The sequence below is a fragment of the Etheostoma spectabile genome, chromosome 23 (assembly GCF_008692095.1).
Source record: "Etheostoma spectabile isolate EspeVRDwgs_2016 chromosome 23, UIUC_Espe_1.0, whole genome shotgun sequence".
NCBI classification, from domain to species: Eukaryota; Metazoa; Chordata; class Actinopteri; order Perciformes; family Percidae; genus Etheostoma; species Etheostoma spectabile.
In genome coordinates this window covers 10,362,375-10,374,470 of record NC_045755.1, presented here as the reverse complement: position 1 = coordinate 10,374,470, position 12,096 = coordinate 10,362,375, and the positions used below count along the sequence as shown (strand labels likewise).

The window sequence follows — 12,096 nt, the reverse complement described above, 5'->3', positions numbered from 1 at the left end:
GTGTGTGTGTGTGTGTGTGTGTGTGTGTGAGACATGAAGAGCAACTCTTAGCAGGTTAAGCAACACAGAAAGTAGGGCAGGAGGTAGTAAAAGTGATGAGTATGAAAGGAGTGGACCAAAAAAATGTATGAGAGTAGAGAGAGCAAAACCAACGAGGGGTACAGTAAGTGAAGAAAGAATGAAAAAGGTCGACAGACTCAGAGATGCTGTGAGTCAGAGAGACAAATGTTTACAAAAATCTCTGTGGTTACCAGCTTCAATTTGACAATATGACAGGCAGATATTTAATTGCTGCATGCCCATATTAGGCATGCATTTCATGTTTTCATATAGCTTGTTTTTTGTATGCCCATCACAAACATTGTTGGTTCCCATGTTTCCCTGTGTGTGGGAGCTCAAAGAGATTAAATGGTGCTATATTACATGTGGCATTTTTAGCTTCTTTAAATTAAGACCACATTTGCTACAAAAGCATTGCTCCCTATCTCAAAGAAGTTGATGCTACTGGTTCCTCCTGGTAATAAAGGAATGTTTTGACATGTTGGTTGAATTCACTTATTCACTTTCTTGTCGAGGGTTACAGAAGAAGATCAATACTACTCTGTCTGTACACTTAACATAAAGCTCAAGCCAAGAGACGGTTAGCTTACCTTAGCATACAGACTGGACACGGGGAAACAGCTAGTCTGGCTCTGACCAGAGGCGAATAAATCCACCTGCCAGAATCTGTAAAGGTTATTAATTACAATGTATATCTCATTTGTTTAATTTGTACAAAAACTGAAGTATAAAAACAACAAGTTGTGGTTTTACAGTCTAGTTTTACAGACTATTTTTTGGCACCTATTGTAGTGTAAGTGTCGGTACCTGATCTATGTTGCCTGCACAATCTGTCATGCGCATGCGCAAGATGTTTGTTTGTAAAATGGACTCGCCCGTGAGCTGCTTTTTGTGACAAATCTCCTTCAAGTCAAACACAGATAACAACTGTAAGACCCGAAAGTAAATGATTTTGCCTTCAAAATAAGAAAATATTGAATGAAGAACATATAGATATATAATTGTAAGTAAACATAATAACATGTAAGTACTCAAGTCACTGAATCAAAAATATTCACCGATTATATATACAGTAGGATTAAACAAAATCAGATATCAAATTATTATGTTACGTTGCGTTGCAAGGTAGACTAGTAGCATATCCTACAGTTCATTGAATGTCTGACAGTCTTCTGTAGGCTATAATCAGCATTCGTCCTTGGGTTTTATTAAACATTTTTGATGTGCTGTACAACAAACTTCAAAATAGCCAATACTTTGTGTAGTCTATTTCAAAGACCAGCATATGTTATACTACATCTTGTATACTATATCCTATAGTAGCCTACTTTATTGATACGTGCAGAGAAAATTACATTTTGGGGCAAGAAACACAACAGAATGTCGGCATGGCGGATTGTGCAGGCAGCACAGATCGGGTACCAACAGTAAGAAGTGTGGAAGTCTCTGCTTGTTGCCTAGCAACTTCACAAAACACAACACTTTTCAACTTCAATTTTTTTTACGGATTAACAACCAAGATATTGCATGCAAATTTTGTGACATTTAGGGTCAAAGCCAAGCTAGCTGTCTCCAGTCTGTGTGCTAAGTTAAACTAATTGGCTGCTGGATTCAAATTTAACAGACAGACTGAGCATGGTATTGATATTCTCATCTAACTCCCTTCAAGAAAGCAAATAAGTGTATTTTTGACAATGTCATATTACGCAGCAGATCACAGCCCCTGTTGCAGCCAGAGTATGTAGTGACCTGAACTATCCAAGCACAGGCATGCAGTCTTGCACAATAGTCAGAATGCCTGAGTTTTAAACAAAGATCGAATTACTGGCAGAGTGAAGCCTGGTTTGAAACCCAATGTTAAGCACAACGTTAAAGCTTGTGGAGGCAGCTAAAGTTTCAGCCATGGTCTACTTTGTAATTGAATTAGTAATCCGCCTAATGTCTGAAAAATAATTGAGAAATAATTTATTGATTTTACCTTTTGGTTTGACACATCAGCATGCTGTGTTACTTTTTGCCTCGAGAAGCATAGTTCTTAACAGCAATCCATGGGGTTGTTTAAAAAGCAGACATATTATCTGATTATCATTTCACTGATCAGGCATACAGGACCGAGGATGTATTGGGTACCTCTATATTAATACAAATAAGGTTTTAAATGTTGAGGGCTTGCAAAAGTGCTCAGTAAAACCTATTATGGATTAATTAAATTGAAAAAAAACTAAGTTTAAACTCATCATAATAAGAATCATAATGCATATAGTTTTTTTTATTATTATACCCAGCAGTAATAACATTTTTTGAATAACTATTTTGAAAAAAAAAGTTATCACGGAAATAGTGAGTTGCTCTTACAATGTCTGTTATGATACATGTGAAGGAATAAAAGTTGACATATTCGACTATCTCAACCAAGCTCAAGTTCAGTGACACCTGTAAAATAACATAAAAATGCTCTGCAATACCCCGAGGTGCTATGCATGGCTGTGAAGATCTGCTCTGAAGAAATTATTGGTGTCAAGGCAAGTCTGCAAGGTATAATTTAGACTCTTTTACAACTAACTTACTGGCATTCTACTGTATTACACAAACATTTTTATACACATTATTCATCTGCCTTTGACAACTCCAGGGCCATATCTGTATCAAAAACATGCATACATAATGAAGCCATGTCCTGTGAGTGAAAAGTTAAATTCTAATGAGTGTACTATGTAAAACTACAAGAGTAACACACAAATTCCAATGAATTACACTAACAACCATAAAGATTTGAACCTAGTTACTCTTTTCACAAGTAGTTGCTTTTCTTGCTACTGAGGTAGCATTGAAAACTATTTAAACAAAAGGTTTATGGACTTTATTTCATAACTAAAATAGCAATTGCTAATAAAAAAGAAAGAAAGCAAACAATTACTTGCTGTTGTTGATGTACTTGCTGTGTTTTGTTAAATTTCCATTCTTTGGTAACATTCCAAAAGGTAGACCCAAACAAAAACACTGTGTAAGAAAACATGGATGTGTAGATCATAAATGTCTTGCAGGTGCTTTCAAACTAAGCTAAATACACACACACACACTATTAAGTCGGGTATCATAATAACATTGCCACTGACTGCCTTTAGGGCAACACACTTTTCACAATTTCTCACACCTAAAAAACCAAAGAGCACCACACTGATTTAATACAAATTGTCCATATTGAAATTGAAGCCTCATTCTTAAGTTATACCAATGGACATTGTTCCATTGTTCCAAATAAAAAAGGCGGATCTGTATGTTCATAGAAAATATACTGAAGAATGTATTCATAAAAATAATAGGAATACACACACACAAACACACGCACGCACACGGTGACACAGATGGGATTGTACCTTGCAGATATTGAAGTTATTCAGTTATTCACCCAGCTGGATAAATACCTTGCAGTGTTCATAGCTTGATTCATTTAGTTTTGGTATTTTCTCAGCCAATTTTGAAAATATCTTACTCTGTTATTTTTGCATTTCAAAAAGTGAAGTAAAATAAATCCTGCTCACCCTCTGTGTGTCCTACCAGACAATGGGCCTATCTTGCACCCAGCGCAATTTACTTTGTACACAAGCATGTATCATTCCTATTTTGCACCCAATGCACAGCGGACTTTTCCTCCCACAGACTCACGTCGGTAAATAATGATTAATTACAAGGAAAAATATTACTAAAATTGCGCTTCAGGTGTTTGGATAGGTCACGAGGCACTTAACAGAACAGTCCTCAAAAAGTTGCAGCATTCTTTGTGGCTTGTTGTGTTTTACACAACATTTCCATAAATCGTGGATGTGTTGATGAAATGAATGACAAAATATTAGAGGACTTGAGGAGACATGATGTTGAACTGCATGTGCCGATGCCGCTTAACTCACATGCCCCAGCAGCAGCACGGGAGAGGAGAGCTTATCTGACAGAAGAGCTCCATAGTGAGATAAGCAAAGTATTCTCGGTCTAATGTTCGACTAGATTGCAAAAATATCACGATGCATTCATCCCCTTGTGATTCAGTGAGAGTGAACATCTTCGTGACATTTCTTTATTTACACTTTGTCAATAAGAAAAATCTATAGCAAACTGCAACTGAACAAAAAAAATACATTCGAAACATGAAAAGTTGAAAAGATTTAAACCAGAAAAATAAGAACTACTTATTTTTGCCTCTGATAGGCATGTGACATGCACCACGGCAGGATTGGACACTTGAGGTTCCAGGAGTGGCAATGCGCGATGGTCTCTTGGTGGAGCAGGTGGACAGAGATGGAATGGGGGGAGGAGGAAGGGAGAGGAACCGGAGGAGGATTGGTTACAACAAGGAACAAGGAAGGCGCACAACAGGAGCAGGTGGTGCGTTTGGAGGCCCATGCTCCATGGCTTTCCGGGATGTGGCAAAGAGGCTCCCGCTCCAGCCCTGATGAGGATGGTCTCCTCTGCTGTGAACCGCTCCTGGCATGCCCTTTGCAAATCTTCCATTATAATAGCAATCTGCCATGAAACAAGCTCACCTGCTTTTAAAGTGAATGTGAGATGACGCTCTAATTGGCTTATTGCAAGTTTCGCTCAAACCACACCTATGAGTAACGTAGTTACATCAGACCAACCCATTTTAGATTTGCTTTGGGCGCAAGTGTCATTTATCCTGCCGATATCCACCCACAAAGCTACTTGTGTTTTGCGTTCGATACATGCATTTCAGATTGTTAAAATGGGGTTTAATATCTGCTTATTGTTTTTTTCTCTGAGCAGCCATGTTGTGGGTCAAATAACCAGGCTAAATCTGTGAATCCTTAAGGATTTCTTTAAAAAAAATCGTATTATCGTCAGTGTGGCATTGAACTATCATTCAGTAATCAAAGAACGCAATGTCCTTTTCTTTGAGTTTCCTCACACACCCAAAAACAGATATGTCAACCTGTTCCTGCCAACATGTATGCTTTTAACACACATAACTCATCTTGTGCATGCAAACACATAGCAAGCATTGCCCTATTGTGTTCTTGTGCATGTACGCTCACACACTCGATAGCCAGCTCAATGACACACCCAACGGGCATGACATGACCAATCACCAGGACTGCAGTAAGATGCCTTTTGGCACTTTCTGAAGGGTGCCTCTGAAAAGCAGAGTGGAGGAGTGCTATTTCAGCCATTAGATGAAGGAAGGGGCTTGTATTGTAAAAATTGTGGCCCCACAATGCCCAATTCTTCAGGGCCATCCATTTGTCAGAATCACTTTTATGCTATTACGATAATGGGTTGGGGATTTTAAAGGTGCAACCTACCTAATAGCTAAAATGTTTTTGGTATTTCCTTTTTCTTTTTGACCAAGCTAATGGGTGTGTGTAGGAGGATAAAAGTGGTTTAAGATGCAGGTGAAAATTAAGACCCTGACAATACATGTTCCATGTGCTTACAGAAGTACATCTGTAATGTCTCTACACACACAAATGTATATACTGTATACAGATATATGCGTCCACACACAGGCATAAGTATTCCAGGTTGAACCAAAGAGCATCACATTGCTTTAGAATCAATGAGCAAAGCACGGATGGGAAACATAGCTGCATTGTCGGACAAGTTTATGCGTTTTTACAGAGAGAAGTTGAGAAAGCAAAGCCCACTGCTGTTCTTTTCAACTTAGACACTGAGCAACCAAGGCGCATTTCAGAGAGGTGGGAACCACATAGTCCAATTGATTGCGGTGGAATACAAAGAGGCATCGCACTTTTATCAGTGGCTATTCCCCTCTCCCTCTGGACTGGAGCTTGCATTTCCTCAAAACTCTGTAAAGCTTTAAGATCAATAGCTTTGAATATCACAAGAAGGTCACTGTTTAATGTTTCCATGGTAACCAAAATATGCACACGCACAAAAGGCCATTTAAATTAAATGTTTTACTACACTGATTGGCCTCACTTCAGCTTTAATAAGCAGCTCTGCCTTAGCCTCGAAGCCTGTTTTGACAATCTCAAGACAATTTTAAAAGTCAACTACCATTATGTTGACTTTCATTCTAATTTGCATTGAAAGCCAAACATTAAACCTTTCCTTTGTTGCAGTAGAACACAGATTGTAATTGAGAATATTGAATTTGCAAGCTAAAACAGATCACTCTTTTTGTGGTGAATACATACAGTTCTTCCAGATGAGGAAATAATGATCACTGGAACAGTATGTGAGTATTTGTGACCCTGTACTTTCATTACAGTAAAAAAGTAGAAAGCATCCTCTAGCTGCAAGCTATCATTTGTCTTTGTGAGGACAAAAAAATGCAAAGTCTAAGACCATTTGCAGATTCTTATCTCTTGCTGAGATAACATACAGTATGATGTTGTTGACAAATCATATAAGTACTAAGTTAATACAAAGGTGTTTCAAGGACATCATTAAACACAGAGTTGGTGCTACAAATCTGACGCCATTCATAAGATGCCAAAAAGGCTAAATTCAAAAAATACAAACTTAAAAAGATCAAAAACCGTACATAGTGGTCTTAATAAAGACATTAAAAAGTAGCTTTAAATTACTTCATACATATGGTTGTTGAAGAATTTGGTTTTACTTCCTTTACTTCATCCTTGTGCACTGTTTGAATAGTCCATATTTATTTGAATTGGTTGTATTGAAGGTCTATTAACAAAAGGTCTATTTGCTTCTGTGGTAATGTTCTATGACTGATACCGTGTGTTCATTCTCATGTCTCAGTCATTGGCAGACAGAATAGTAGAAAAATCATACTGTCAAGGCCTGTCGTGAGTAACAGAAATGTCTTTGCCAAACTGGAAATCCCCTCAACATGTTTTATCACTGCTGGCAGTACAAAGTACATCCAGTAGAAGAGATCTTTCCTTTATTTATTTTCACATTTTAGTCAATCAATTACTGTCTGACTTCAAAAGTTTACCCTTTTCTTTGCAAAAATGTATTCTTGGTATTGGTATTCATGGTGCATTAAAATAAATCAGTCACACATCTAATCACCTAAAATAATGAAATCAATCACCTGTCTTGTCGGCCAAACTCACAACAACAATAAGGCTTCCCTTTTTGCAAATACAGTCCATAATTTTAAGTGTCTCTTTCATTTTCTAGAGGCTATTTTGGGGCCATACATTCATTTGTTTCAGACAGCAAAATGTTCTGCAGACTTCAATTTGATAAAGTAAGATGTTTTGAATGAATTCACAAAGAACTTCTGCTTTATTAAACAGTTCTGTAAGTGACAGAAAAGATGGGATAGAAATATAGAAGCAACTAAAAGACTAAATGTATGCACATGAGTTTGTATTTACTTTTAATTTATTTTCTCTCTCCCTCCACTCTCTTTGCTCTTTTTCTTAATCTAACATAGTTAATCCATGTTCCCCTATAATAGACTTCCTGTCACAAGTTGGTTTAATATTCTACCATGTTCCACCACATACAACAGACACATTCAAGTCAATCACTCGCTTTCTCCTCCAGTTCATTTGTTTGCCAACTTGACTTCTTTTTCATTTGCTTGATCATTTTGGGTGAGATGATTTGGGAAGCATTTTTATTTGACATTCCTGTAAATCTTTTCCACTTCTTGTGTTCTCATTTACACAGTATGTGCATAGAAAATCTACCCCTATCCAATCCACAACTAGGGCTCAGTTGTTTTGACATTTTAGTATTGTTTCTGTATCTTTCATTTGGACCTTTTCTATGCCCTTCTTTCTATGGTTGGCCGGGTAGAAAAGCCTTTGAAGCAGGTTGCAGATCATGGATTAACAGTCTCCTATGAAAATAAGTACCATTGAATTTCTCATTGATCAAGGAGCTCTTAAAGGCCAGACTCCGATTTCAGAAGGTTTAGGCATATTTATCCCTCTCTTTCTGATAATCACTATTGATCTTTAGAAGCATTGGTAATGAGCAATTTTCAAATGGCATTCCTGAATGCTGAAAAACTCAATTTTACCGTTTGTCTGACACCTGATAGGGAGGAAGTATGAAATTTGACTAAGTTTAGGTAGAACTCACACCAGGTGAAGGAGTCAAAGACAGAAAACAAAATGTCTCCCTACAGTTGTTGTGGTCTGCTGTCCTCCCCCAACCTTTGGCCTACTTCTCCTCTGTGTTGTGTGTCTCTCTGGCTGGTGTGAGGGCGTTCCTGCCTAGGGGGCGTGGTTACTATCACCTGTTCATCATCCGCTCAGCTGTCACCCTCATCTCATCAACTCCTGCCATTCATAAGCCGGCTAACACCTCTGCGCGCCAGATTGTTACTACTCTTTCGTGGTAACTTGGCTCTCGTGTTTTGTACTCCAGTTATGCTCTCAAGTTTCTCTATTTGTGTTCACCGTGTCTTCTTGCCTCTCCACACAGAACCCTCAGCTGCTTCCACTATCCCACCGACCGGTCATCTGCTCTCTTGGATTCACTACTATTATCATTAAAACCCTTTTCATTATCCTGCGTTGTACTCTGTGTTCTGGGTGCTCACAATTCACAACAGAACAATCTGGCCAAAATGACTCGCAGGGATACCGCGGTGAGGATAACAGAACACAGCGGGCTACCAGTCGAGGGTGTGTTATTGGGACAACGACAGCTGCTCAACACACTCCTGGAGAACAATCAACAGCTGATCACACAGGTTACCCAGCTACGCTGAAGTCGCTAAGCTGTCTGTTGTCTGCTCCTTCTGTCTCCCGTCTGTTACCTAGGCATGGCGGCCGCCGCACCCCTCCGTGAGCCTCCCCTCACCTCGCCGGAACTTTCTCGGTGACCTGGATAAATGTCGCGGATTTCTCTCCAGTGCGGACTTATTTTCGACAACGGCCATGGTCGTTTTCTACCGAGTCTGCTAGGTCATTACGCCTTGGGACTGCTCAGGGGACGGGCTCTGGCGTGGGCCGAAGCGGTTTGTGCTAATCGGCCGCTCTCAGGTATACTTTTGACTCTTTTTCTTCGGATTTAAGGACTGTTTTCGACCATCCGGACCATGTGGGGGTGCCTCGAGGCGGCTGCTTGCTCTCCGCAGGGGACTGGAGGAGTGGCGGATTCTCGGTTGACTTCTGGACGTTGGCTGCGGACTCTAAGTGGGATGAGGAGGCGTTACGGGGTGCATTCTTTCACGGTTTGAGTGATGTTTGTAGGATGAACTGTCCGTTCGGGACGAGGCAGCCACCCTTAATGACCTTGTGTTCTCTGCTATCCGTATAGACAGCAGGATGCGGGAGAGGAAACATACGAGGGGCGCCCGATCTCCCTCCTGACAGATGCTAGGTCGTCGGGGTCTCGGCCATCTGGCTCCCCACTGTCGCTCTCAAACGCCCCGGTGCGTGCCACTTGGGAGGAAGACGAGGCAATGCAGCTGGGTCGGGCTCGCCTTTCCCCCACTGAACGACAACGCCGCATGCGGGCCGGTGAGTGTCTGTACTGCAGCGATCCCTCTCACCGTGTCGCTGACTGTCCGAATCGGCCAAAAGACGTGACTCGCTAACTAACGTGGGCGTGTTAGCGGGTCCTACAACTAACGTTTTGCCCACTGTGCCCCAGTTACTGGTTCCTGCCACATTACAATACCAGACGCTTTCCCTTCCCCTCTCCGCGCTGATTGATTCCGGTGCAGAAGACAATTTTATCGACGGTGGTCTTGCTGCTCGGGCTGGCATTCCCGTAGAGCCTATAACCAGTCCCATTCGGGTTACGGCTGTTAACGGCCATACACTAGCCAGAGTGACTCAGCAAACCGTACCTATTACGTTGATATTGTCTGGAAATCACCGTGAGATCATCCAATTCAAAATCATGTCCGCATCTATTACCCCACTTATACTCGGCTTCCCCTGGTTGAAACTGCATAATCCCCAAATTGACTGGCAGCGTTATGTTATCCATAGCTGGAGTGATCACTGTCACGCCGAGTGCCTGGGCTCGGCTGTTCCACCCACCGAGAGCGTCCCGCGTCTGTGGCCTTACCTTCCGACTTAACCTCTGTGCCTGCCGAATATCTCGATCTAGCAGAGGTGTTAGTAAGGAAAAGGCTATGTCCCTGCCTCACATAGACCTTACGATTGCGCCATTGACATTCAACCCGACCCCCGTACCCTAAGAGTCGGCTTTATAACCTGTCCCGGCCTGAGAGGGAAACCATGGAACGTTACATCGCTGATCCTCTCGCTGCTGGTATTATTGTCCTTCATCGTTCCTTTGGGGGCGGGGTTTTTCTTTGTGGCTAAGAAGGATAAATCACTGCGCCCTTGTATCGATTTCCGCGGACTGAATAACATTACGGTGAAAAACACGTACCCCCTGCCGCTTATGAACTCTACGTTCGAGCCCTTACATGATGCGACGGTGTTCTCCAAATTGGATCTCCGCAACGCTTACCATCTCGTCCGCATTCGACAGGGGGACGAGTGGAAGACGGCCTTCAATACTCCGTTAGGTCACTTTGAGTATCTCGTCATGCCATTCGGCCTAACCAATGCCCCGGCGGTTTTCCAAACTATGGTTAATGACGTGTTGAGGGACTTCCTCAACCGGTTTGTAGTGGTTTACCTCGACGATATACTGGTGTTTTCGTCCTCTTTAACCGACCATGTGTCCCATGTCCGCCAGGTCCTCCAACGGCTGTTAGAAAACAGACTCTTCGTCAAAGCCGAAAAATGCGAATTCCACCGCCAGTCCGTCCCGTTTCTGGGGTTTATTGTTGAGAGCGGTCAGGTTTCGGCAGACCCAGCTAAGACAAGGGCGGTTACTGATTGGCCCACACCCACCACCCGTAAACAGTTGCAACGGTTTCTGGGCTTCGCCAATTTTTATCGCCGGTTCATTGCCAATTTTAGTCAGGTGGTGGCCCCTTACTAGGCTCACGTCCCTAAGGTCGTTTCTTGGTCTCCGGTCGCTGGTCAGGCTATGAGCGACTGAAGTCTCTGTTGCCTCCCTCCTGTGGTGAAGCACCCGATCACTCGCTCCAATTCGTGGTGGAGGTGGATGCTCGCGTCGGGGGTGGGTGCTGTTGTTCAACGCTCTCTCCGACCAGGAGCTACCCTTGTGCGTTCCTCTCCAAGAAATGTCTCGGCCGAAAGGAACATGATGTTGGCAACCGGGAGCTGTTGCGGTCAAAGTGGCGCTGGAGGAGTGGCGCCATTGTTTGGAGGGGGCTGAGCAGCCGTTTGTGGTCTGGACAGATCACAAGAACCTGGCTTACATCCGTCTACCAAGAGGCTGTCATCCGGCAGGCCAGGTGGGCGCTGTTTTCAGTAGGTTCAACTTTACTCTCACCTACCGTCCGGGGTCGCGGAATGTGAAGCCGGATGCACTGTCTCGGCAATTCGACAACGGAGGATGTGCCGAGCCCGAGACGGTGCTGCCACTCTCCTGTGTCGTCGCTGCTGTGCGCTGGGAGATCGAGGTGCAAGTTACAGTGCCAGGCCCTGGATCTGGACCTGGTGATGGTCCAGCTGACGGCTCTACGTGCCTGCACCTGTGCGGTCCCAAGGCTTCAGTGGGTCCATACCGCCCGCTTCTGTCATCCTGGGGGCACCGGACGTCGCCGGGTGAAACGGCACTTTGGTGGCCAGCGATGGAAGCCGATGTTCGTGCTACGTGGCGGCCTGCTCCGTCTGGGCGGGGGTAAGGCCTCACATCGACAACCCGTGGTGCTACTGCGCTGCCTGTCCCCAGCCGCCCTTGGTCCACGTGGCGCTGGACTTCGTCACCGGCTTGCCCATGTCCAAAGGTAATGACACTATATGACTGTGGTGGTAGGTTCTTAAATCTGTCCACTATATAGCGTTACCTAAATTCACGGCCGGTGAGACGGCTGACTCCTAGTCCAACATGTTTTCCGTTCCATGGAATACCTGGACTCGTTTCCGATAGAGATCCACAGTTCATATCACGTGTGTGGAAGGAGTTTTGTACTGCGCTGGGTGCTTCTGTCAGTCTGTCCTCAGGTTACCATCTGCAGTTGAACGGCCAGACGGAGAGGGCCAACCAGGATCTGGAGGCGTCCCTCCGCTG

General features: G+C 43.1%; 1 long non-coding RNA gene across 1 annotated transcript in view; it reads left to right on the top strand.

The window, feature by feature from the left end:
- The window catches only part of LOC116672991 (uncharacterized), a 20,577-nt gene extending 19,875 nt beyond the window's left edge, over positions 1–702 (top strand). The window contains exon 3 of the long non-coding RNA XR_004327701.1: positions 636–702. This is a non-coding gene — a long non-coding RNA (uncharacterized LOC116672991). The remainder of the gene's footprint in view (positions 1–635) is intronic.
- Positions 703–12,096: the final 11,394 nt, after the last annotated feature.